Source organism: Brienomyrus brachyistius, chromosome 2, assembly GCF_023856365.1.
Source record: "Brienomyrus brachyistius isolate T26 chromosome 2, BBRACH_0.4, whole genome shotgun sequence".
In the NCBI taxonomy this organism is placed as follows: Eukaryota; Metazoa; Chordata; class Actinopteri; order Osteoglossiformes; family Mormyridae; genus Brienomyrus; species Brienomyrus brachyistius.
This window is the reverse complement of record NC_064534.1, coordinates 36552055-36576380: the sequence shown is the minus strand read 5'-3', so window position 1 is coordinate 36576380 and position 24326 is coordinate 36552055. Positions and strand designations below refer to the sequence as shown.

Here is a 24326-nt window from a genome sequence, read left to right as displayed (position 1 = left end):
ACAGGTTAATCGCCGCACGTCCCCCGCCCGCAAACATTACTCCTTTGCCTACCGCATGCAGGCTTCTCTTAACGATCCTCTGTTATCAACTCCGCTAACAGCCACAAAATTTCCGCCGCACGAAGCCCACTGGTAGCTGCTGAATCACATGCTTCCCCAAAACGTCACGCTGTCAGAACACTGGGAGCTACACACGCCAACAAGTCCATACTGCAGGCTGCAGCCAGAACAATTTTCTACATTCAAACATTGACGGCCTCTTCTCTCTAAAAATTCACCAGACCGCTTCTACCACCAGCAAAGAAGTTTCCATCCCTAATTCCTCTGTGATTCCCACTAACCTAAACATTAAGCTGGCATTGAAGGGTGTGAATTACCCCGGCCAACCTGCTCTTTTAAATACAGCTTATAGCAAGTTTTGAAAGGAGGAGAAGAGCAGACCTTGCTATGCCAATAATATCGAGTTTTCTGTGGTGAAGTGGTTTTTGCATAGAAAACAAAGCGGTGAGTTGAAGAGGAATTATATCAGTACTTTGTTTAAAACTGTGTTTAAAAAGCTGTCTCTTTATCATTAACAATAAGTTGTAAAACGTGAATGGGGAGTGACAGTCTTCAAGTTTGTGAGAAGATCGCGCCCTGGTGGAATAAAGGCACGAACAGCTTACAGCACCTAGAATTACCAGGCAGTATTTAGAGTAAAACGGTTTCTAAAAGCTGCCTTTATGAAAGAGAGAATATATATATATAAATAAAATAGTAAAATGGAAGGGGAGTGATAGATTTAAATTAATCGTGAAGTGGAGCGCCCCCTGTATAAAGTAAAAGTGAGAAAAGCTTACAGCACCTGGTATTCCCAGGTGGTCTCCCTTCCAAGTACTAACCAGACCATACTCTGCTTAGCTTCCAAGATCAGGCGTGTTCAGGGTGGTATGGCCGTAAGCGAGAGACGCTACCCAAAACAGCCCTTTTGCATTACACGCGTCTATACATGCCAGTTACTCCCATTGGCTCCTACTCCTGGTTTTTTTTTTTTTTTTATCTGACTCACACTGCAGCACCACCATCCAATCGGCAGCGCCGGACCCACAACAAACATTCACCAAACTACTCAGCCGGCAGCCTACCACAATTATTCCATTCTTTCCGCATCCGCACGCTTCCTTCTCTTTAAGTCCTTTTCACTACCTCACAGGTTAATCGCCGCACGTCCCCCGCCGGCAAACATTACTCCTTTGCCTACTGCATGCAGGCTTCTCTTAACGACCCTCTGCTATCAACTCAGCTAACAGCCACAAAATCTCCGCCGCACGAAGCCCACTGGTAGCTGCTGAATCACATGCTTCCCCAAAACGTCGCGCTGTCAGAACACTGGGAGCTACACACACCAACAAGTCCATACTGCAGGCTGCAGCCAGAACAATTTTCTACATTCAAACATCGACGGCCTCTTCTCTCTAAAAATTCACCAGACCGCTTCTACCACCAGCAAAGAAGTTTCCATCCCTAATTCCTCTGTGATTCCCACTAACCTAAACATTAATCTGGCATTGAAGGGTGTGAATTACCCCGGCCAACCTGCTCTTTTAAATACAGCTTTTAGCGAGTTTTGAAAGGAGGAGAAGAGCAGACCTTGCTATGCCAATAATATCGAGTCTTCTGTGGTGAAGTGGTTTTTGCATAGAAAACAAAGTGGTGAGTTGAAGAGGAATTATATCAGTACTTTGTTTAAAACTGTGTTTAAAAAGCTGTCTCTTTATCATTAACAATAAGTTGTAAAACGTGAATGGGGAGTGACAGTCTTCAAGTTTGTGAGAAGATCGCGCCCTGGTGGAATAAAGGCACGAACAGCTTACAGCAGCTAGAATTACCAGGCAGTATTTAGAGTAAAACGGTTTCTAAAAGCTGCCTTTATGAAAGAGAGAATATATATATATAAATAAAATAGTAAAATGGAAGGGGAGTGATAGATTTAAATTAATCGTGAAGTGGAGCGCCCCCTGTATAAAGTAAAAGTGAGAAAAGCTTACAGCACCTGGTATTCCCAGGTGGTCTCCCTTCCAAGTACTAACCAGACCATACTCTGCTTAGCTTCCAAGATCAGGCGTGTTCAGGGTGGTATGGCCGTAAGCGAGAGACGCTACCCAAAACAGCCCTTTTGCATTACACGCGTCTATACATGCCAGTTACTCCCATTGGCTCCTACTCCTGGTTTTTTTTTTTTTTTTATCTGACTCACACTGCAGCACCACCATCCAATCGGCAGCGCCGGACCCACAACAAACATTCACCAAACTACTCAGCCGGCAGCCTACCACAATTATTCCATTCTTTCCGCATCCGCACGCTTCCTTCTCTTTAAGTCCTTTTCACTACCTCACAGGTTAATCGCCGCACGTCCCCCGCCGGCAAACATTACTCCTTTGCCTACCGCATGCAGGCTTCTCTTAACGACCCTCTGCTATCAACTCAGCTAACAGCCACAAAATCTCCGCCGCACGAAGCCCACTGGTAGCTGCTGAATCACATGCTTCCCCAAAACGTCGCGCTGTCAGAACACTGGGAGCTACACACACCAACAAGTCCATACTGCAGGCTGCAGCCAGAACAATTTTCTACATTCAAACATCGACGGCCTCTTCTCTCTAAAAATTCACCAGACCGCTTCTACCACCAGCAAAGAAGTTTCCATCCCTAATTCCTCTGTGATTCCCACTAACCTAAACATTAATCTGGCATTGAAGGGTGTGAATTACCCCGGCCAACCTGCTCTTTTAAATACAGCTTTTAGCGAGTTTTGAAAGGAGGAGAAGAGCAGACCTTGCTATGCCAATAATATCGAGTCTTCTGTGGTGAAGTGGTTTTTGCATAGAAAACAAAGTGGTGAGTTGAAGAGGAATTATATCAGTACTTTGTTTAAAACTGTGTGTAAAAAGCTGTCTCTTTATCATTAACAATAAGTTGTAAAACGTGAATGGGGAGTGACAGTCTTCAAGTTTGTGAGAAGATCGCGCCCTGGTGGAATAATGGCACGAACAGCTTACAGCAGCTAGAATTACCAGGCAGTATTTAGAGTAAAACTGTTTCTAAAAGCTGCCTTTATGAAAGAGAGAAAATATATAATAATTTTGGTAAATTAGACGTTTTAGAACCACTTGACAGTAGCGATCATAACATGGTCAAATTTGAGGTTAAGTTTAGTGTTCGAAGAGCTAAGTCCAAATCAAAAATATATAATGTTAGGAAGGCTGACTTTAAGTGTATGAGACTAAAACTAGAAACTGTGAACTGGATGGAGTTAAATAACAAAACTGTTGAAGAGGCCTGGGAATTTTTTAAAAGCACATTATTGCAAGTGCAAGAGGACTTCATACCTGTTTCCAGCAAGAATAAATCTAGGAAATTGCAACCTAGGTGGTTTACTAGGGAAATAAAGCATAAAGTAAGGAGGAAAAGGGCTTTGTTCCAGCAATGGAAAATAACTGATGATGACAGAATTAAGCAGGAATATCTAAGTCTACAGGCTAAGTTAAAAAATGATATTAGACGAGCTAAAAGAAATGTCGAAAGGATGGTTGCATTGGAAGCTAAGGATGACGTTAAAAGTTTCTTCCAGTATTTTAACTCTAAAAGAGCTCTAAAACCTGAAATTACTAATCTGCAGGATAGTAAGGGTCTTATAATAGTAAACGACATTGATATAGCAAATGAGTTCAATGATAGTTTTGCACGGGTATTCACTGTTGAGGACCTTAGTAATTTACCAGTTATTACCTATCCAGCATTGTCTATAGCTAATGTATATATAACTGAAGCAGATGTTTTGCAAAGCCTAGCTAAGCTCAAAATAAATAAATCACAGGGCCCTGATGGCATCTTACCTATAGTGTTAAAAGAGATGAGGGATATTATTTGCCGACCCTTAACTTTACTGTTTCAAAAATCCTTATCTGAAGGTGTGGTACCTTCTGATTGGAAGCACGCCTTCATAACGCCTATTTTCAAAAAAGGGGATAGAAATAATTTGTCTAACTATAGGCCAATCAGTCTAACTTGTATAACTGGTAAAGTTATGGAGGCTTTAATCAAAGAGAAAATGATAGATTACCTGGACTCCAATAACATTTTGCGGGATAGCCAGCATGGATTTAGGAGAGGTAGATCCTGTTTAACAAATCTGTTGGAGTTTTTTGAGGAAGCTACTCAGGAAGTTGATGATAAGAAGGCCTATGATGTCATCTACTTAGATTTCCAAAAGGCTTTTGATGTTGTCCCCCACAAGAGGCTCCTACTTAAACTCAAAGCGACTGGTATTTTAGGTACCGTAGCGACCTGGATTGATAACTGGTTAACAGATAGGAAACAGCGAGTAGTTATAAGAGGCACAATGTCACAGTGGGCTTGCGTTCATAGTGGGGTACCGCAGGGTTCGATTTTAGGACCACTATTGTTCCTAATTTACATAAATGATATGGATACCAATATATACAGTAAACTGGTGAAATTTGCAGATGACACCAAGGTGGGTGGTGTAGCAGATACTGAATTAGTGGCTCAGCAGCTACAGCGGGATCTTGATTTAATTAGTGACTGGGCCGATACCTGGCAGATGAAATTTAACGTCGATAAATGTAAGGTACTCCATCTAGGGAGCAGAAATATAAAGTACAGGTATTTCATGTGTGTCACTGAAATAAAGGTAGCTGATCATGAGAAAGACCTTGGTGTGTATGTTGATGCTTCCATGTCCCATTCTCGCCAGTGTGGGGAAGCAATAAAAAAGGCCAATAGGATGTTGGGGTATATCTCCAGGTGTGTGGAGTTTAAGTCAAGGGAGGTAATGCTAAGATTATACAATTCCTTGGTGAGACCTCACCTAGAATATTGTGTGCAGGTTTGGTCACCATATCTTAAAAAGGACATTGTGGCCTTAGAAAAGGTGCAGCGTAGGGCCACAAAAATGATTCCTGGTCTTAGAGGAATGTCATACGAGGAACGGTTACTTGAGCTAAATCTGTTCAGTCTCAAGCAAAGGAGATTGAGGGGGGACATGATCCAGGTATATAAGATTCTAACAGGTTTGGATGCTGTTCAACCAAATAGTTACTTCAGCATTAGTTTAAATACACGAACTCGTGGCCATAGGTGGAAATTAGCGGGAGAACATTTCAAGCTGGATTTAAGGAAGCACTTCTTTACGCAGCGTGTAGAGTATGGAATAGCCTTCCTGATAATGTAGTGCAAGCTGAATCCTTGGGTTCCTTTAAATCAGAGCTAGATAAGATTTTAACGACTCTGAGCTATTAGTTTAGTTCTCCCCAAGCGAGCTTGATGGGCCGAATGGCCTCCTCTCGTTTGTATAGTTCTTATGTTCTTATGTTCTTATGTTCTTATATATATATATATATAAAATAGTAAAATGGAAGGGGAGTGATAGATTTAAATTAATCGTGAAGTGGAGCGCCCCCTGTATAAAGTAAAAGTGAGAAAAGCTTACAGCACCTGGTATTCCCAGGAGGTCTCCCATCCAAGTACTAACCAGACCCTACACTGCTTGGCTTCCGAGATCGGGCGTGTTCAGGGTGGTATGGCCATAAGCGAGAGAAGCTACCAAAAACAGCCCTTTTGCATTACACGCGTCTATACATGCCAGTTAGTCCCATTGGATCCTACTCCTGGTTTTTTTTTTTTTTTTATCTGACTCACACTGCAGCACCACCATCCAATCGGCAGCGCCGGACCCACACCAAACATTCACCAAACTACTCAGCCGGCAGCCTACCACAATTATTCCATTCTTTCCGCATCCGCACACTTCCTTCTCTTTAAGTCCTTTTCACTACCACACAGGTTAATCGCGGCACGTCCCCCGCCGGCAAACATTACTCCTTTGCCTACCGCATGCAGGCTTCTCTTAATGACCTTCTGTTATCAACTCCACTAACAGCCACAAAATCTCCGCCGCACGAAGCCCACTGGTAGCTGCTGAATCACATGCTTCCCCAAAACGTCGCGCTGTCAGAACACTGGGAGCTACACACACCAACAAGTCCATACTGCAGGCTGCAGCCAGAACAATTTTCTACATTCAAACATCGACGGCCTCTTCTCTCTAAAAATTCACCAGACCGCTTCTACCACCAGCAAAGAAGTTTCCATCCCTAATTCCTCTGTGATTCCCACTAACCTAAACATTAAGCTGGCATTGAAGGGTGTGAATTACCCCGGCCAATCTGTTCTTTTAAATACAGCTTTTGGCAAGTTTTGAAAGGAGAAGAGCAGAACTTGCTATACCAATAATATCGAGTCTTCTGTGGCGAAGTGGTTTTTGCATAGAAAACAAAGCGGTGAGTTGAAGAGGAATTATATCAGTACTTTGTTTAAAACTATGTGTAAAAAGCTGTCTCTTTATCATTAACAATAAGTTGTAAAACGTGAATGGGGAGTGACAGTCTTCAAGTTTGTGAGAAGATCGCGCCCTGGTGGAATAAAGGCACGAACAGCTTACAGCAGCTAGAATTACCAGGCAGTATTTAGAGTAAAACGGTGTGTAAAAGCTGCCTTTATGAATGAGAGAAAAATATATATATATATAAAATAGTAAAACGGAAGGGGAGTGATAGATTTAAATTAATCGTGAAGTGGAGTGCCCCCTGTATAAAGTAAAAGTGAGAAAAGCTTACAGCACCTGGTACTCCCAGGTGGTTTCCCATCCAAATACTAACCAGACCCAACCCTGCTTAGCTTCCGAGATCAGGCATGTTCAGGGTGGTATGGCCGTAAGCGAGAGACGCTATCAAAAACAGCCCTTTGCATTACACGCGTCGATACATGCCAGTTAGTCCCATTGGATCCTACTCCTGTTTTTTTTTTTTTTTTTTTATCTGACTCACACTGCAGCACCACCATCCAATCGGCAGCGCCGGACCCACAACAAACATTCACCAAACTACTCAGCCGGCAGCCTACCACAATTATTCCATTCTTTCCGCATCCGCACGCTTCCTTCTCTTTAAGTCCTTTTCACTACCTCACAGGTTAATCGCCGCACGTCCCCCGCCGGCAAACATTACTCCTTTGCCTACCGCATGCAGGCTTCTCTTAACGACCCTCTGCTATCAACTCAGCTAACAGCCTCAAAATCTCCGCCGCACGAAGCCCACTGGTAGCTGCTGAATCACATGCTTCCCCAAAACGTCGCGCTGTCAGAACACTGGGAGCTACACACACCAACAAGTCCATACTGCAGGCTGCAGCCAGAACAATTTTCTACATTCAAACATCGACGGCCTCTTCTCTCTAAAAATTCACCAGACCGCTTCTACCACCAGCAAAGAAGTTTCCATCCCTAATTCCTCTGTGATTCCCACTAACCTAAACATTAAGCTGGCATTGAAGGGTGTGAATTACCCCGGCCAATCTGTTCTTTTAAATACAGCTTTTAGCAAGTTTTGAAAGGAGAAGAGCAGAACTTGCTATGCCAATAATATCGAGTCTTCTGTGGCGAAGTGGTTTTTGCATAGAAAACAAAGCGGTCAGTTGAAGAGGAATAATATCAGTACTTTGTTTAAAACTGTGTGTAAAAAGCTGTCTCTTTATCATTAACAATAAGTTGTAAAACGTGAATGGGGAGTGACAGTCTTCAAGTTTGTGAGAAGATCGCGCCCTGGTGGAATAAAGGCACGAACAGCTTACAGCACCTAGAATTACCAGGAAGTATTTAGAGTAAAACGGTTTCTAAAAGCTGCCTTTATGAATGAGAGAAAAAAAATATATATATATAAAATAGTAAAATGGAAGGGGAGTGATAGATTTAAATTAATCGTGAAGTGGAGCGCCCCCTGTATAAAGTAAAAGTGAGAAATGCTTACAGCACCTGGTATTCCCAGGTGGTCTCCCATCCAAGTACTAACCAGACCCTACCCTGCTTAGCTTCCGAGATCAGACGAGATCGGGCGTGTTCAGGGTGGTATGGCCGTAAGCGAAAGATGCTACCAAAAACAGCCCTTTTGCATTACACGCGTCTATACATGCCAGTTAGTCCCATTGGATCCTACTAATGTTCTTTTTTTTTTTTTTATCTGACTCACACTGCAGCCCCACCATCCAATCGGCAGCGCCGGACCCACACCAAACATTCACCAAACTACTCAGCCGGCAGCCTACCACAATTATTCCATTCTTTCCGCATCCGCACACTTCCTTCTTTTTAACTCCTTTTCACTACCGCACAGGTTAATCGCCGCACGTCCCCCGCCAGCAAACATTACTCCTTTGCCTACTGCATGTAGGCTTCTCTTAACGACCCTCTGTTATCAACTCCGCTAACAGCCACAAAATCTCCGCCGCACGAAACCCACTGGTAGCTGCTGAATCACATGCTTCCCCAAAACGTCGCGCTGTCAGAACACTGGGAGCTACACACACCAACAAGTCCATACTGCAGGCTGCAGCCAGAACTATTTTCTACATTCAAACATCGACGGCCTCTTCTCTCTAAAAATTCACCAGACCGCTTCTACCACCAGCAAAGAAGTTTCCATCCCTAATTCCTCTGTGATTCCCACTAACCTAAACATTAAGCTGGCATTGAAGGGTGTGAATTACCCCGGCCAATCTGTTCTTTTAAATACAGCTTTTAGCAAGTTTTGAAAGGAGAAGAGCAGAACTTGCTATGCCAATAATATCGAGTCTTCTGTGGCGAAGTGGTTTTTGCATAGAAAACAAAGCAGTCAGTTGAAGAGGAATAATATCAGTACTTTGTTTAAAACTGTGTGTAAAAAGCTGTCTCTTTATCATTAACAATAAGTTGTAAAACGTGAATGGGGAGTGACAGTCTTCAAGTTTGTGAGAAGATCGCGCCCTGGTGGAATAAAGGCACGAACAGCTTACAGCAGCTAGAATTACCAGGCAGTATTTAGAGTAAAACGGTGTGTAAAAGCTGCCTTTATGAATGAGAGAAAAATATATATATATATAAAATAGTAAAATGGAAGGGGAGTGATAGATTTAAATTAATCGTGAAGTGGAGCGCCCCCTGTATAAAGTAAAAGTGAGAAAAGCTTACAGCACCTGGTATTCCCAGGTGGTCTCCCATCCAAGTACTAACCAGACCCTACCCTGCTTAGCTTCCGAGATCAGACGAGATCGGGCGTGTTCAGGGTGGTATGGCCGTAAGCGAGAGATGCTACCAAAAACAGCCCTTTTGCATTACACGCGTCTATACATGCCAGTTAGTCCCATTGGATCCTACTCCGGTTTTTTTTTTTTTTATCTGACTCACACTGCAGCCCCAGCATCCAATCGGCAGCGCCGGACCCACACCAAACATTCACCAAACTACTCAGCCGGCAGCCTACCACAATTATTCCATTCTTTCCGCATCCGCACACTTCCTTCTTTTTAACTCCTTTTCACTACCGCACAGGTTAATCGCCGCACGTCCCCCGCCAGCAAACATTACTCATTTGCCTACTGCATGTAGGCTTCTCTTAACGACCCTCTGTTATCAACTCCGCTAACAGCCACAAAATCTCCGCCGCACGAAACCCACTGGTAGCTGCTGAATCACATGCTTCCCCAAAACGTCGCGCTGTCAGAACACTGGGAGCTACACACACCAACAAGTCCATACTGCAGGCTGCAGCCAGAACTATTTTCTACATTCAAACATCGACGGCCTCTTCTCTCTAAAAATTCACCAGACCGCTTCTACCACCAGCAAAGAAGTTTCCATCCCTAATTCCTCTGTGATTCCCACTAACCTAAACATTAAGCTGGCATTGAAGGGTGTGAATTACCCCGGCCAATCTGTTCTTTTAAATACAGCTTTTAGCAAGTTTTGAAAGGAGAAGAGCAGAACTTGCTATGCCAATAATATCGAGTCTTCTGTGGCGAAGTGGTTTTTGCATAGAAAACAAAGCGGTCAGTTGAAGAGGAATAATATCAGTACTTTGTTTAAAACTGTGTGTAAAAAGCTGTCTCTTTATCATTAACAATAAGTTGTAAAACGTGAATGGGGAGTGACAGTCTTCAAGTTTGTGAGAAGATCGCGCCCTGGTGGAATAAAGGCACGAACAGCTTACAGCACCTAGAATTACCAGGAATTATTTAGAGTAAAACGGTTTCTAAAAGCTGCCTTTATGAATGAGAGAAAAAAAAAAAATATATATATATAAAATAGTAAAATGGAAGGGGAGTGATAGATTTAAATTAATCGTGAAGTGGAGCGCCCCCTGTATAAAGTAAAAGTGAGAAAAGCTTACAGCACCTGGTATTCCCAGGTGGTCTCCCATCCAAGTACTAACCAGACCCTACCCTGCTTAGCTTCCGAGATCAGACGAGATCGGGCGTGTTCAGGGTGGTATGGCCGTAAGCGAGAGATGCTACCAAAAACAGCCCTTTTGCATTGCACGCGTCTATACATGCCAGTTAGTCCCATTGGATCCTACTCCTGTTTTTTTTTTTTTTATCTGACTCCCACTGCAGCCCCACCATCCAATCGGCAGCGCCGGACCCACACCAAACATTCACCAAACTACTCAGCCGGCAGCCTACCACAATTATTCCATTCTTTCCGCATCCGCACACTTCCTTCTTTTTAACTCCTTTTCACTACCGCACAGGTTAATCGCCGCACGTCCCCCGCCAGCAAACATTACTCCTTTGCCTACTGCATGTAGGCTTCTCTTAACGACCCTCTGTTATCAACTCCGCTAACAGCCACAAAATCTCCGCCGCACGAAACCCACTGGTAGCTGCTGAATCACATGCTTCCCCAAAACGTCGCGCTGTCAGAACACTGGGAGCTACACACACCAACAAGTCCATACTGCAGGCTGCAGCCAGAACAATTTTCTACATTCAAACATCGACGGCCTCTTCTCTCTAAAAATTCACCAGACCGCTTCTACCACCAGCAAAGAAGTTTCCATCCCTAATTCCTCTGTGATTCCCACTAACCTAAACATTAAGCTGGCATTGAAGGGTGTGAATTACCCCGGCCAATCTGTTCTTTTAAATACAGCTTTTAGCAAGTTTTGAAAGGAGAAGAGCAGAACTTGCTATGCCAATAATATCGAGTCTTCTGTGGCGAAGTGGTTTTTGCATAGAAAACAAAGCGGTCAGTTGAAGAGGAATAATATCAGTACTTTGTTTAAAACTGTGTGTAAAAAGCTGTCTCTTTATCATTAACAATAAGTTGTAAAACGTGAATGGGGAGTGACAGTCTTCAAGTTTGTGAGAAGATCGCGCCCTGGTGGAATAAAGGCACGAACAGCTTACAGCACCTAGAATTACCAGGAAGTATTTAGAGTAAATCCCCTGTATGACCGGTGCCAGAGTTTGGTCCGCATGGGCGGCAATAAGTCGGACTCGTTTCCGGTGAGGGTTGGACTCCGTCAGGGCTGCCCTTTGTCACCGATTCTGTTCATAGTTTTTATGGACAGAATTTCTAGGCGCAGCCAGGGCGTTGAGGGCGTCCGGTTCGGTGACCTCAGGATTAGGTCTCTGCTTTTTGCGGATGATGTGGTTCTGTTGGCCTCATCGAGCCGTGACCTTCAGCTCTCGCTGGAGCAGTTCGCAGCCGAGTGCGAAGCGGCTGGGATGAGAATCAGCACCTCCAAATCCGAGACCATGGTTCTCAGCCGGAAAAGGGTAGAGTGCTCTCTCCGGGTTGGGGATGGGGTCCTCCCCCAAGTGGAGGAGTTTAAGTATCTCGGGATCTTGTTCACGAGTGGGGGAACGATGGAGCGGGAGATCGACAGGCGGATCGGTGCGGCGTCGGCAGTCATGCGGGCGCTGCATCGGTCTGTCATGGTGAAGAGAGAGCTGAGCCAAAAGGCGAAGCTCTCGATTTACCAGTCGATCTACGTTCCTACCCTCACCTATGGTCATGAGCTTTGGGTAGTGACCGAAAGAACGAGATCGCGGGTACAAGCAGCCGAAATGAGTTTCCTCCGCAGGGTGGCTGGGCTCTCTCTTAGAGATAGGGTGAGGAGCTCAGTCATTCGGGAGGGACTCAGAGTAGAGCCGCTGCTCCTCCGCATCGAGAGGAGCCAGATGAGGTGGCTCGGGCATCTGATCAGGATGCCTCCGGGACGCCTCCCTGGGGAGGTATTCCGGGCATGTCCCACTGGGAGGAGGCCCCGGGGAAGACCCAGGACACGCTGGAGAGACTATGTCTCTCGGCTGGCCTGGGAACGCCTCGGGGTCCCCCCAGAGGAGCTAGATGAAGTGGCCGGGGAGAGGGAAGTCTGGGTTTCCCTGCTGAGGCTGCTGCCCCCGCGACCCGACCCCGGATTAAGCGGGAGATGATGGATGGATGGATGGATATTTAGAGTAAAACGGTTTCTAAAAGCTGCCTTTATGAATGAGAGAAAAAAAAAAATAAAAAAAAAAAAAATATATATATATATATATATATATATATATATATATATATATATATATGTATATAAAATAGTAAAATGGAAGGGGAGTGATAGATTTAAATTAATCGTGAAGTGGAGCGCCCCCTGTATAAAGTAAAAGTGAGAATAGCTTACAGCACCTGGTATTCCCAGGTGGTCTCCCATCCAAGTACTAACCAGACACTACCCTGCTTAACTTCCGAGATCAGACGAGATCGGGCGTGTTCAGGGTGGTATGGCCGTAAGCGAGAGACACTACCAAAAACAGCCCTTTTGCATTACACGCGTCTATACATGCCAATTAGTCCCATTGGATCCTACTCCTGTTTTTTTTTTTTTTTATCTGACTCACACTGCAGCACCACCATCCAATCGGCAGCGCCGGACCCACACCAAACATTCACCAAACTACTCAGCCGGTAGCCTACCACAATTATTCCATTCTTTCCGCATCCGCACACTTCCTTCTCTTTAAGTCCTTTTCACTACCTCACAGGTTAATCGCCGCACGTCCCCCGCCGGCAAACATTACTCCTTTGCCTACCGCATGCAGGCTTCTCTTAACGACCCTCTGTTATCAACTCCGCTAACAGCCACAAAATCTCCGCCGCACGAAGCCCACTGGTAGCTGCTGAATCACATGCTTCCCCAAAACGTCGCGCTGTCAGAACACTGGGAGCTACACACACCAACAAGTCCATACTGCAGGCTGCAGCCAGAACAATTTTCTACATTCAAACATCGACGGCCTCTTCTCTCTAAAAATTCACCAGACCGCTTCTACCACCAGCAAAGAAGTTTCCATCCCTAATTCCTCTGTGATTCCCACTAACCTAAACATTAATCTGGCATTGAAGGGTGTGAATTACCCCGGCCAACCTGCTCTTTTAAATACAGCTTTTAGCGAGTTTTGAAAGGAGGAGAAGAGCAGACCTTGCTATGCCAATAATATCGAGTCTTCTGTGGTGAAGTGGTTTTTGCATAGAAAACAAAGTGGTGAGTTGAAGAGGAATTATATCAGTACTTTGTTTAAAACTGTGTGTAAAAAGCTGTCTCTTTATTATTAACAATAAGTTGTAAAACGTGAATGGGGAGTGACAGTCTTCAAGTTTGTGAGAAGATCGCGCCCTGGTGGAATAAAGGCACGAACAGCTTACAGCACCTAGAATTACCAGGCAGTATTTAGAGTAAAACGGTTTCTAAAAACTGCCTTTATGAAAGAGAGAATATATATATATATATATATATATAAAATAGTAAAATGGAAGGGGAGTGATAGATTTAAATTAATCGTGAAGTGGATCGCCCCCTGTATAAAGTAAAAGTGAGAAAAGCTTACAGCACCTGGTATTCCCAGGTGGTCTCCCTTCCAAGTACTAACCAGACCATACTCTGCTTAGCTTTCAAGATCAGGCATGTTCAGGGTGGTATGGCCGTAAGCGAGAGACACTACCCAAAACAGCCCTTTTGCATTACACGCGTCTATACATGCCAGTTAGTCCCATTGGATCCTACTCCTGGTTTTTTTTTTTTTTTTATCTGACTCACACTGCAGCACCACCATCCAATCGGCAGCGTCGGACCCACACCAAACATTCACCAAACTACTCAGCCGGCAGCCTACCACAATTATTCCATTCTTTCCGCATCCGCACACTTCCTTCTCTTTAAGTCCTTTTCACTACCTCACAGGTTAATCGCCGCACGTCCCCCGCCGGCAAACATTACTCCTTTGCCTACCGCATGCAGGCATCTCTTAACGACCCTCTGTTATCAACTCCGCTAACAGCCACAAAATCTCCGCCGCACGAAGCCCACTGGTAGCTGCTGAATCACATGCTTCCCCAAAACGTCGCGCTGTCAGAACACTGGGAGCTACACACACCAACAAGTCCATACTGCAGGCTGCAGCCAGAACAATTTTCTACATTCAAACATCGACGGCCTCTTCTCTCTAAAAATTCACCAGACCGCTTCTACCACCAGCAAAGAAGTTTCCATCCCTAATTCCTCTGTGATTCCCACTAACCTAAACATTAATCTGGCATTGAAGGGTGTGAATTACCCCGGCCAACCTGCTCTTTTAAATACAGCTTTTAGCGAGTTTTGAAAGGAGGAGAAGAGCAGACCTTGCTATGCCAATAATATCGAGTCTTCTGTGGTGAAGTGGTTTTTGCATAGAAAACAAAGTGGTGAGTTGAAGAGGAATTATATCAGTACTTTGTTTAAAACTGTGTGTAAAAAGCTGTCTCTTTATTATTAACAATAAGTTGTAAAACGTGAATGGGGAGTGACAGTCTTCAAGTTTGTGAGAAGATCGCGCCCTGGTGGAATAAAGGCACGAACAGCTTACAGCACCTAGAATTACCAGGCAGTATTTAGAGTAAAACGGTTTCTAAAAACTGCCTTTATGAAAGAGAGAATATATATATATATATATATATATATAAAATAGTAAAATGGAAGGGGAGTGATAGATTTAAATTAATCGTGAAGTGGATCGCCCCCTGTATAAAGTAAAAGTGAGAAAAGCTTACAGCACCTGGTATTCCCAGGTGGTCTCCCTTCCAAGTACTAACCAGACCATACTCTGCTTAGCTTTCAAGATCAGGCATGTTCAGGGTGGTATGGCCGTAAGCGAGAGACACTACCCAAAACAGCCCTTTTGCATTACACGCGTCTATACATGCCAGTTAGTCCCATTGGATCCTACTTCTGTTTTTTTTTTTTTTTTTATCTGACTCACACTGCAGCACCACCATCCAATCGGCAGCGTCGGACCCACACCAAACATTCACCAAACTACTCAGCCGGCAGCCTACCACAATTATTCCATTCTTTCCGCATCCACACACTTCCTTCTCTTTAAGTCCTTTTCACTACCTCACAGGTTAATCGCCGCACGTCCCCCGCCCGCAAACATTACTCCTTTGCCTACCGCATGCAGGCTTCTCTTAACGACCCTCTGTTATCAACTCCGCTAACAGCCACAAAATTTCCGCCGCACGAAGCCCACTGGTAGCTGCTGAATCACATGCTTCCCCAAAACGTCACGCTGTCAGAACACTGGGAGCTACACACGCCAACAAGTCCATACTGCAGGCTGCAGCCAGAACAATTTTCTACATTCAAACATTGACGGCCACTTCTCTCTAAAAATTCACCAGACCGCTTCTACCACCAGCAAAGAAGTTTCCATCCCTAATTCCTCTGTGATTCCCACTAACCTAAACATTAAGCTGGCATTGAAGGGTGTGAATTACCCCGGCCAACCTGCTCTTTTAAATACAGCTTATAGCAAGTTTTGAAAGGAGGAGAAGAGCAGACCTTGCTATGCCAATAATATCGAGTTTTCTGTGGTGAAGTGGTTTTTGCATAGAAAACAAAGCGGTGAGTTGAAGAGGAATTATATCAGTACTTTGTTTAAAACTGTGTTTAAAAAGCTGTCTCTTTATCATTAACAATAAGTTGTAAAACGTGAATGGGGAGTGACAGTCTTCAAGTTTGTGAGAAGATCGCGCCCTGGTGGAATAAAGGCACGAACAGCTTACAGCAGCTAGAATTACCAGGCAGTATTTAGAGTAAAACGGTTTCTAAAAGCTGCCTTTATGAAAGAGAGAATATATATATATAAATAAAATAGTAAAATGGAAGGGGAGTGATAGATTTAAATTAATCGTGAAGTGGAGCGCCCCCTGTATAAAGTAAAAGTGAGAAAAGCTTACAGCACCTGGTATTCCCAGGTGGTCTCCCTTCCAAGTACTAACCAGACCATACTCTGCTTAGCTTCCAAGATCAGGCGTGTTCAGGGTGGTATGGCCGTAAGCGAGAGACGCTACCCAAAACAGCCCTTTTGCATTACACGCGTCTATACATGCCAGTTAGTCCCATTGGCTCCTACTCCTGGTTTTTTTTTTTTTTTTATCTGACTCACACTGCAGCACCACCATCCAATCGGAGGCGTCGGACCCACACCAAACATTCACCAAACTACTCAGCCGGCAGCCTACCACAATTATTCCATTCTTTCCGCATCCACACACTTCCTTCTCTTTAAGTCCTTTTCACTACCTCACAGGTTAATCGCCGCACGTCCCCCGCCCGCAAACATTACTCCTTTGCCTACCGCATGCAGGCTTCTCTTAACGATCCTCTGTTATCAACTCCGCTAACAGCCACAAAATTTCCGCCGCACGAAGCCCACTGGTAGCTGCTGAATCACATGCTTCCCCAAAACGTCACGCTGTCAGAACACTGGGAGCTACACACGCCAACAAGTCCATACTGCAGGCTGCAGCCAGAACAATTTTCTACATTCAAACATTGACGGCCTCTTCTCTCTAAAAATTCACCAGACCGCTTCTACCACCAGCAAAGAAGTTTCCATCCCTAATTCCTCTGTGATTCCCACTAACCTAAACATTAAGCTGGCATTGAAGGGTGTGAATTACCCCGGCCAACCTGCTCTTTTAAATACAGCTTATAGCAAGTTTTGAAAGGAGGAGAAGAGCAGACCTTGCTATGCCAATAATATCGAGTTTTCTGTGGTGAAGTGGTTTTTGCATAGAAAACAAAGCGGTGAGTTGAAGAGGAATTATATCAGTACTTTGTTTAAAACTGTGTTTAAAAAGCTGTCTCTTTATCATTAACAATAAGTTGTAAAACGTGAATGGGGAGTGACAGTCTTCAAGTTTGTGAGAAGATCGCGCCCTGGTGGAATAAAGGCACGAACAGCTTACAGCACCTAGAATTACCAGGCAGTATTTAGAGTAAAACGGTTTCTAAAAGCTGCCTTTATGAAAGAGAGAATATATATATATAAATAAAATAGTAAAATGGAAGGGGAGTGATAGATTTAAATTAATCGTGAAGTGGAGCGCCCCCTGTATAAAGTAAAAGTGAGAAAAGCTTACAGCACCTGGTATTCCCAGGTGGTCTCCCTTCCAAGTACTAACCAGACCATACTCTGCTTAGCTTCCAAGATCAGGCGTGTTCAGGGTGGTATGGCCGTAAGCGAGAGACGCTACCCAAAACAGCCCTTTTGCATTACACGCGTCTATACATGCCAGTTACTCCCATTGGCTCCTACTCCTGGTTTTTTTTTTTTTTTTATCTGACTCACACTGCAGCACCACCATCCAATCGGCAGCGCCGGACCCACAACAAACATTCACCAAACTACTCAGCCGGCAGCCTACCACAATTATTCCATTCTTTCCGCATCCGCACGCTTCCTTCTCTTTAAGTCCTTTTCACTACCTCACAGGTTAATCGCCGCACGTCCCCCGCCGGCAAACATTACTCCTTTGCCTACTGCATGCAGGCTTCTCTTAACGACCCTCTGCTATCAACTCAGCTAACAGCCACAAAATCTCCGCCGCACGAAGCCCACTGGTAGCTGCTGAATCACATGCTTCCCCAAAACGTCGCGCTGTCAGAACACTGGGAGCTACACACACCAACAAGTCCATACTGCAGGCTGCAGCCAGAACAATTTTCTACATTCAAACATCGACGGCCTCTTCTCTCTAAAAATTCACCAGACCGCTTCTACCACCAGCAAAGAAGTTTCCATCCCTAATTCCTCTGTGATTCCCACTAACCTAAACATTAATCTGGCATTGAAGGGTGTGAATTACCCCGGCCAACCTGCTCTTTTAAATACAGCTTTTAGCGAGTTTTGAAAGGAGGAGAAGAGCAGACCTTGCTATGCCAATAATATCGAGTCTTCTGTGGTGAAGTGGTTTTTGCATAGAAAACAAAGTGGTGAGTTGAAGAGGAATTATATCAGTACTTTGTTTAAAACTGTGTTTAAAAAGCTGTCTCTTTATCATTAACAATAAGTTGTAAAACGTGAATGGGGAGTGACAGTCTTCAAGTTTGTGAGAAGATCGCGCCCTGGTGGAATAAAGGCACGAACAGCTTACAGCACCTAGAATTACCAGGCAGTATTTAGAGTAAAACGGTTTCTAAAAGCTGCCTTTATGAAAGAGAGAATATATATATATAAATAAAATAGAAAAATGGAAGGGGAGTGATAGATTTAAATTAATCGTGAAGTGGAGCGCCCCCTGTATAAAGTAAAAGTGAGAAAAGCTTACAGCACCTGGTATTCCCAGGTGGTCTCCCTTCCAAGTACTAACCAGACCATACTCTGCTTAGCTTCCAAGATCAGGCGTGTTCAGGGTGGTATGGCCGTAAGCGAAAGACGCTACCCAAAACAGCCCTTTTGCATTACACGCGTCTATACATGCCAGTTAGTCCCATTGGCTCCTACTCCTGGTTTTTTTTTTTTTTTTATCTGACTCACACTGCAGCACCACCATCCAATCGGAGGCGTCGGACCCACACCAAACATTCACCAAACTACTCAGCCGGCAGCCTACCACAATTATTCCATTCTTTCCGCATCCACACACTTCCTTCTCTTTAAGTCCTTTTCACTACCTCACAGGTTAATCGCCGCACGTCCCCCGCCCGCAAACATTACTCCTTTGCCTACCGCATGCAGGCTTCTCTTAACGATCCTCTGTTATCAACTCCGCTAACAGCCACAAAATTTCCGCCGCACGAAGCCCACTGGTAGCTGCTGAATCACATGCTTCCCCAAAACGTCACGCTGTCAGAACACTGGGAGCTACACACGCCAACAAGTCCATACTGCAGGCTGCAGCCAGAACAATTTTCTACATTCAAACATTGACGGCCTCTTCTCTCTAAAAATTCACCAGACCGCTTCTACCACCAGCAAAGAAGTTTCCATCCCTAATTCCTCTGTGATTCCCACTAACCTAAACATTAAGCTGGCATTGAAGGGTGTGAATTACCCCGGCCAACCTGCTCTTTTAAATACAGCTTATAGCAAGTTTTGAAAGGAGGAGAAGAGCAGACCTTGCTATGCCAATAATATCGAGTTTTCTGTGGTGAAGTGGTTTTTGCATAGAAAACAAAGCGGTGAGTTGAAGAGGAATTATATCAGTACTTTGTTTAAAACTGTGTTTAAAAAGCTGTCTCTTTATCATTAACAATAAGTTGTAAAACGTGAATGGGGAGTGACAGTCTTCAAGTTTGTGAGAAGATCGCGCCCTGGTGGAATAAAGGCACGAACAGCTTACAGCACCTAGAATTACCAGGCAGTATTTAGAGTAAAACGGTTTCTAAAAGCTGCCTTTATGAAAGAGAGAATATATATATATAAATAAAATAGTAAAATGGAAGGGGAGTGATAGATTTAAATTAATCGTGAAGTGGAGCGCCCCCTGTATAAAGTAAAAGTGAGAAAAGCTTACAGCACCTGGTATTCCCAGGTGGTCTCCCTTCCAAGTACTAACCAGACCATACTCTGCTTAGCTTCCAAGATCAGGCGTGTTCAGGGTGGTATGGCCGTAAGCGAGAGACGCTACCCAAAACAGCCCTTTTGCATTACACGCGTCTATACATGCCAGTTACTCCCATTGGCTCCTACTCCTGGTTTTTTTTTTTTTTTTATCTGACTCACACTGCAGCACCACCATCCAATCGGCAGCGCCGGACCCACAACAAACATTCACCAAACTACTCAGCCGGCAGCCTACCACAATTATTCCATTCTTTCCGCATCCGCACGCTTCCTTCTCTTTAAGTCCTTTTCACTACCTCACAGGTTAATCGCCGCACGTCCCCCGCCGGCAAACATTACTCCTTTGCCTACTGCATGCAGGCTTCTCTTAACGACCCTCTGCTATCAACTCAGCTAACAGCCACAAAATCTCCGCCGCACGAAGCCCACTGGTAGCTGCTGAATCACATGCTTCCCCAAAACGTCGCGCTGTCAGAACACTGGGAGCTACACACACCAACAAGTCCATACTGCAGGCTGCAGCCAGAACAATTTTCTACATTCAAACATCGACGGCCTCTTCTCTCTAAAAATTCACCAGACCGCTTCTACCACCAGCAAAGAAGTTTCCATCCCTAATTCCTCTGTGATTCCCACTAACCTAAACATTAATCTGGCATTGAAGGGTGTGAATTACCCCGGCCAACCTGCTCTTTTAAATACAGCTTTTAGCGAGTTTTGAAAGGAGGAGAAGAGCAGACCTTGCTATGCCAATAATATCGAGTCTTCTGTGGTGAAGTGGTTTTTGCATAGAAAACAAAGTGGTGAGTTGAAGAGGAATTATATCAGTACTTTGTTTAAAACTGTGTTTAAAAAGCTGTCTCTTTATCATTAACAATAAGTTGTAAAACGTGAATGGGGAGTGACAGTCTTCAAGTTTGTGAGAAGATCGCGCCCTGGTGGAATAAAGGCACGAACAGCTTACAGCACCTAGAATTACCAGGCAGTATTTAGAGTAAAACGGTTTCTAAAAGCTGCCTTTATGAAAGAGAGAATATATATATATATAAATAAAATAGTAAAATGGAAGGGGAGTGATAGATTTAAATTAATCGTGAAGTGGAGCGCCCCCTGTATAAAGTAAAAGTGAGAAAAGCTTACAGCACCTGGTATTCCCAGGTGGTCTCCCTTCCAAGTACTAACCAGACCATACTCTGCTTAGCTTCCAAGATCAGGCGTGTTCAGGGTGGTATGGCCGTAAGCGAGAGACGCTACCCAAAACAGCCCTTTTGCATTACACGCGTCTATACATGCCAGTTACTCCCATTGGCTCCTACTCCTGGTTTTTTTTTTTTTTTTATCTGACTCACACTGCAGCACCACCATCCAATCGGCAGCGCCGGACCCACAACAAACATTCACCAAACTACTCAGCCGGCAGCCTACCACAATTATTCCATTCTTTCCGCATCCGCACGCTTCCTTCTCTTTAAGTCCTTTTCACTACCTCACAGGTTAATCGCCGCACGTCCCCCGCCGGCAAACATTACTCCTTTGCCTACCGCATGCAGGCTTCTCTTAACGACCCTCTGCTATCAACTCAGCTAACAGCCACAAAATCTCCGCCGCACGAAGCCCACTGGTAGCTGCTGAATCACATGCTTCCCCAAAACGTCGCGCTGTCAGAACACTGGGAGCTACACACACCAACAAGTCCATACTGCAGGCTGCAGCCAGAACAATTTTCTACATTCAAACATCGACGGCCTCTTCTCTCTAAAAATTCACCAGACCGCTTCTACCACCAGCAAAGAAGTTTCCATCCCTAATTCCTCTGTGATTCCCACTAACCTAAACATTAATCTGGCATTGAAGGGTGTGAATTACCCCGGCCAACCTGCTCTTTTAAATACAGCTTTTAGCGAGTTTTGAAAGGAGGAGAAGAGCAGACCTTGCTATGCCAATAATATCGAGTCTTCTGTGGTGAAGTGGTTTTTGCATAGAAAACAAAGTGGTGAGTTGAAGAGGAATTATATCAGTACTTTGTTTAAAACTGTGTGTAAAAAGCTGTCTCTTTATCATTAACAATAAGTTGTAAAACGTGAATGGGGAGTGACAGTCTTCAAGTTTGTGAGAAGATCGCGCCCTGGTGGAATAATGGCACGAACAGCTTACAGCAGCTAGAATTACCAGGCAGTATTTAGAGTAAAACTGTTTCTAAAAGCTGCCTTTATGAAAGAGAGAAAATATATAATAATTTTGGTAAATTAGACGTTTTAGAACCACTTGACAGTAGCGATCATAACATGGTCAAATTTGAGGTTAAGTTTAGTGTTCGAAGAGCTAAGTCCAAATCAAAAATATATAATGTTAGGAAGGCTGACTTTAAGTGTATGAGACTAAAACTAGAAACTGTGAACTGGATGGAGTTAAATAACAAAACTGTTGAAGAGGCCTGGGAATTTTTTAAAAGCACATTATTGCAAGTGCAAGAGGACTTCATACCTGTTTCCAGCAAGAATAAATCTAGGAAATTGCAACCTAGGTGGTTTACTAGGGAAATAAAGCATAAAGTAAGGAGGAAAAGGGCTTTGTTCCAGCAATGGAAAATAACTGATGATGACAGAATTAAGCAGGAATATCTAAGTCTACAGGCTAAGTTAAAAAATGATATTAGACGAGCTAAAAGAAATGTCGAAAGGATGGTTGCATTGGAAGCTAAGGATGACGTTAAAAGTTTCTTCCAGTATTTTAACTCTAAAAGAGCTCTAAAACCTGAAATTACTAATCTGCAGGATAGTAAGGGTCTTATAATAGTAAACGACATTGATATAGCAAATGAGTTCAATGATAGTTTTGCACGGGTATTCACTGTTGAGGACCTTAGTAATTTACCAGTTATTACCTATCCAGCATTGTCTATAGCTAATGTATATATAACTGAAGCAGATGTTTTGCAAAGCCTAGCTAAGCTCAAAATAAATAAATCACAGGGCCCTGATGGCATCTTACCTATAGTGTTAAAAGAGATGAGGGATATTATTTGCCGACCCTTAACTTTACTGTTTCAAAAATCCTTATCTGAAGGTGTGGTACCTTCTGATTGGAAGCACGCCTTCATAACGCCTATTTTCAAAAAAGGGGATAGAAATAATTTGTCTAACTATAGGCCAATCAGTCTAACTTGTATAACTGGTAAAGTTATGGAGGCTTTAATCAAAGAGAAAATGATAGATTACCTGGACTCCAATAACATTTTGCGGGATAGCCAGCATGGATTTAGGAGAGGTAGATCCTGTTTAACAAATCTGTTGGAGTTTTTTGAGGAAGCTACTCAGGAAGTTGATGATAAGAAGGCCTATGATGTCATCTACTTAGATTTCCAAAAGGCTTTTGATGTTGTCCCCCACAAGAGGCTCCTACTTAAACTCAAAGCGACTGGTATTTTAGGTACCGTAGCGACCTGGATTGATAACTGGTTAACAGATAGGAAACAGCGAGTAGTTATAAGAGGCACAATGTCACAGTGGGCTTGCGTTCATAGTGGGGTACCGCAGGGTTCGATTTTAGGACCACTATTGTTCCTAATTTACATAAATGATATGGATACCAATATATACAGTAAACTGGTGAAATTTGCAGATGACACCAAGGTGGGTGGTGTAGCAGATACTGAATTAGTGGCTCAGCAGCTACAGCGGGATCTTGATTTAATTAGTGACTGGGCCGATACCTGGCAGATGAAATTTAACGTCGATAAATGTAAGGTACTCCATCTAGGGAGCAGAAATATAAAGTACAGGTATTTCATGTGTGTCACTGAAATAAAGGTAGCTGATCATGAGAAAGACCTTGGTGTGTATGTTGATGCTTCCATGTCCCATTCTCGCCAGTGTGGGGAAGCAATAAAAAAGGCCAATAGGATGTTGGGGTATATCTCCAGGTGTGTGGAGTTTAAGTCAAGGGAGGTAATGCTAAGATTATACAATTCCTTGGTGAGACCTCACCTAGAATATTGTGTGCAGGTTTGGTCACCATATCTTAAAAAGGACATTGTGGCCTTAGAAAAGGTGCAGCGTAGGGCCACAAAAATGATTCCTGGTCTTAGAGGAATGTCATACGAGGAACGGTTACTTGAGCTAAATCTGTTCAGTCTCAAGCAAAGGAGATTGAGGGGGGACATGATCCAGGTATATAAGATTCTAACAGGTTTGGATGCTGTTCAACCAAATAGTTACTTCAGCATTAGTTTAAATACACGAACTCGTGGCCATAGGTGGAAATTAGCGGGAGAACATTTCAAGCTGGATTTAAGGAAGCACTTCTTTACGCAGCGTGTAGAGTATGGAATAGCCTTCCTGATAATGTAGTGCAAGCTGAATCCTTGGGTTCCTTTAAATCAGAGCTAGATAAGATTTTAACGACTCTGAGCTATTAGTTTAGTTCTCCCCAAGCGAGCTTGATGGGCCGAATGGCCTCCTCTCGTTTGTATAGTTCTTATGTTCTTATGTTCTTATGTTCTTATATATATATATATATAAAATAGTAAAATGGAAGGGGAGTGATAGATTTAAATTAATCGTGAAGTGGAGCGCCCCCTG

General features: G+C 43.8%; 4 non-coding genes and 11 pseudogenes across 4 annotated transcripts; all 15 read right to left on the bottom strand.

The window, feature by feature from the left end:
- Positions 1-832: 832 nt before the first annotated feature.
- On the bottom strand, positions 833-941 carry LOC125732198 (5S ribosomal RNA; annotated as a pseudogene).
- A 1079-nt stretch (positions 942-2020) lies between these two features.
- On the bottom strand, positions 2021-2129 carry LOC125732197 (5S ribosomal RNA; annotated as a pseudogene).
- A 3358-nt stretch (positions 2130-5487) lies between these two features.
- Positions 5488-5596, bottom strand: LOC125731931 (5S ribosomal RNA; annotated as a pseudogene).
- Positions 5597-6673: 1077 nt separating this feature from the next.
- LOC125732024 (5S ribosomal RNA) lies at positions 6674-6782 on the bottom strand (annotated as a pseudogene).
- Positions 6783-7861: 1079 nt separating this feature from the next.
- LOC125731674 (5S ribosomal RNA) lies at positions 7862-7980 on the bottom strand. Its single transcript, XR_007391641.1, has one exon. It is a non-coding gene; the product is annotated as a 5S ribosomal RNA (ribosomal RNA).
- A 1077-nt stretch (positions 7981-9057) lies between these two features.
- LOC125735964 (5S ribosomal RNA) lies at positions 9058-9176 on the bottom strand. Its single transcript, XR_007395249.1, has one exon. It is a non-coding gene; the product is annotated as a 5S ribosomal RNA (ribosomal RNA).
- Positions 9177-10255: 1079 nt separating this feature from the next.
- On the bottom strand, positions 10256-10374 carry LOC125735953 (5S ribosomal RNA). The gene has a single exon (XR_007395238.1). It is a non-coding gene; the product is annotated as a 5S ribosomal RNA (ribosomal RNA).
- Positions 10375-12535: 2161 nt separating this feature from the next.
- LOC125733850 (5S ribosomal RNA) lies at positions 12536-12654 on the bottom strand. The gene has a single exon (XR_007393184.1). It is a non-coding gene; the product is annotated as a 5S ribosomal RNA (ribosomal RNA).
- A 1085-nt stretch (positions 12655-13739) lies between these two features.
- On the bottom strand, positions 13740-13848 carry LOC125732299 (5S ribosomal RNA; annotated as a pseudogene).
- Positions 13849-14937: 1089 nt separating this feature from the next.
- Positions 14938-15046, bottom strand: LOC125732298 (5S ribosomal RNA; annotated as a pseudogene).
- A 1079-nt stretch (positions 15047-16125) lies between these two features.
- On the bottom strand, positions 16126-16234 carry LOC125732196 (5S ribosomal RNA; annotated as a pseudogene).
- A 1079-nt stretch (positions 16235-17313) lies between these two features.
- On the bottom strand, positions 17314-17422 carry LOC125732195 (5S ribosomal RNA; annotated as a pseudogene).
- A 1079-nt stretch (positions 17423-18501) lies between these two features.
- Positions 18502-18610, bottom strand: LOC125732194 (5S ribosomal RNA; annotated as a pseudogene).
- Positions 18611-19689: 1079 nt separating this feature from the next.
- On the bottom strand, positions 19690-19798 carry LOC125732193 (5S ribosomal RNA; annotated as a pseudogene).
- Positions 19799-20879: 1081 nt separating this feature from the next.
- Positions 20880-20988, bottom strand: LOC125732191 (5S ribosomal RNA; annotated as a pseudogene).
- Positions 20989-24326: the final 3338 nt, after the last annotated feature.